This window comes from Athene cunicularia (assembly GCF_003259725.1).
Source record: "Athene cunicularia isolate RWA chromosome 26 unlocalized genomic scaffold, athCun1 chr26_part1, whole genome shotgun sequence".
Classification (NCBI taxonomy): Eukaryota; Metazoa; Chordata; class Aves; order Strigiformes; family Strigidae; genus Athene; species Athene cunicularia.
In genome coordinates, this window is record NW_020799136.1 from 3,607,726 (window position 1) to 3,610,051 (window position 2,326).

Sequence of the window (2,326 nt, forward strand, 5' to 3'; positions counted from 1 at the left end):
GGCACGGGCGGGACCTCCGGGCCCCGGCGGCGCCTCCGGTTTGTGCAGCGCTTCCCCCGCGCAGGCGTGGCCGTGCCCGGCCTTCGGGCCACGGGTCTCTCCTGGCGGCGTCAATCCCCTCGCTCCCCTTCTTGTCCAACCTCTTTCCTTCGCTTCCCACCTGCTGCTTTCCCCTCTTCCCTTCCTCTCTCCACCTGGTTTCATACTTCCGTGCTTGTTCCCTTTCCCTATCTCACCCCCATTTTTCCTGCCATCCTTTCCTGTCTTTTTCTTTCTCCCCTCTTTCCTCTCGAATTTGCCCTCCATTTCTCATTTGCCCTCCTTCCTCTCTTACAAATTAACTTTCTCTTGTTCCTCTGATCCCACTTCCTTGTTTTCTTTCTTCCTCCTCTTTTCCCCTTCTGATCTCCATGCCTCCAGGCATAGACAGCCCGGGACCAGCCCCACACCCTCATACAGGCTGGAGGCACCAACTAAGGCAAGTGTCAAATAAATCCTGCCCCAGAACACCTACGACGTCCTCAAATCCTGCTTCAGTGCTCACAAGTCAACTCTCAAACAGTGAGACCAGGTTGGGTAGATTTGTTTCTTTTGCAAGGTGATCCCCAGAGGACCGAAAACTTGGAAGTGAAGCCATGTGACCTGATTTGTTCACTTCAGTGGTGTTTTTCTAAGTAAGTATATAAGTATGGAAGGGGCCTAGAAGGGGTAGCAAACAGGAAAAAAAAAAAAGAGCAAGGAGTGTATTGAGAGAGGAAAAGCTAACTAAATGTCATCAGCACTTAAGTCATTAAAAGCTGAAGGAATGGTGGTTAAGCATTGTATATAGGAAGGTCTGAGAGGGCATAATACACAAGGAATGGAAAAATACTATGGCTGAACCCAAGGTTCTGCCTCAGGCCTTCAAGCAGGCTTTTGGCATGGAGTCCTCAGGGGAGGGGCACTGCATGCTGGGCAAATGAGGGCTGTGCAGGGCTGGATCCTGACGAGGGCTGCTCTGCGACAAACACACGTGAAGGGTAATGGGAGATGGTTCTGAAGGAATAGGGTGTGTGGGTTTTTCATATCCAACAAGGTCCCTGATATGTCCACTGGGGTCCCCCAGAATGTCTTTAGGACAGATCTTCATCTGCGGTCACCCAGGACTTCTCCTGTGATGTCAGTTGCCACAGGTAGAACTCAAGGCACTGTCACACACATGCACTTAGAACCCCTCTGGTAGATAGCCCCTACCCTGACCTGCTGCTTGCCAGCTCGGCCAGCCTGAGGGCTCTGCAGGGGCCACTCAAACCAGCCCCAAAGCTCCTAGTCACTAAAACCTGCCCCAAGACCACCACGAATCTCTGGAGTCCCTGGACCTCAAACCACCCCCAGATTTGAACCAATTCCCTCCTACAATCTCAAAGCTCCCCCTATGGCCTGCCCAAGACCATCGCTGCCTCTGTCAGCACCCCTGAAGCCTGCTATAGCAACCCCGCCCCCCATCCCCAATCCTGCCTTCATTCTCCTGAAGTCCACCCCCAAACTATCTCCAGTACTTACAGCAACCGCAAACCAGCCACAGTCCTGCCCACTAATCTACATCTCTTTATTTCCCTTCACTGTTTGGAGTCGACCTCTTGGTGCCCATGTGGTGCTGTGCGCCCTTGGTCCCGTGCTTCAGAACAGGATGGCTGGCTGGACACAGCTGGGACTGAAGTACAGACCGTTCAGAGACCCAGCAGAGGATGGGTCGTTCCCTGGAGTTCACTGGTATTGCTTTTTCCATTGCATTAAGAAGCACAAGCTGACTTGACTTCTTTTGTCGGTTAATGGCAACGTTTGATTACATCAGGGGAAAGAGTGACACAACGCTCCAGGTGTAGCCTCCCCAGTGCTGCAGAGAGGAAGGATCACCCTCCCTCGTCCTGCTGATGCTACTTTCCTATTGCCGCTCGGGATACCCTCAGAGCCTTCTCTGCAGCGAGGGCACATTATTGGCTCATGTTGCTTTCCAGCTGGGGGGCCATCAACATGTACTTGTGCATGGGATTGTTCCTCCACAGGTACAAGGCTTTGAATTTTCTCCCTTACTGAACTTCGTGAGGTTCCTGTCAGCCCGTTTCTCCAGCCTGTATGTGCAGAATGGGCCCTGGAGCCAGTCTGCCTACCAGGGCTCGGGCCGCTGGCAGAAAGCCAGCCAGCCAGTCACAAAATGCCCTCCCCCCCTCAGTCATTCCCTCTGCTTTTACTGCACCGAGGCTGGATGCTGTTCGCTGGCACTCCTCCATGCCGCCGGGGACGGCGGGCCCAGCTGCCCGCGGATGGCGCTCGGCCGGTCTCTGCT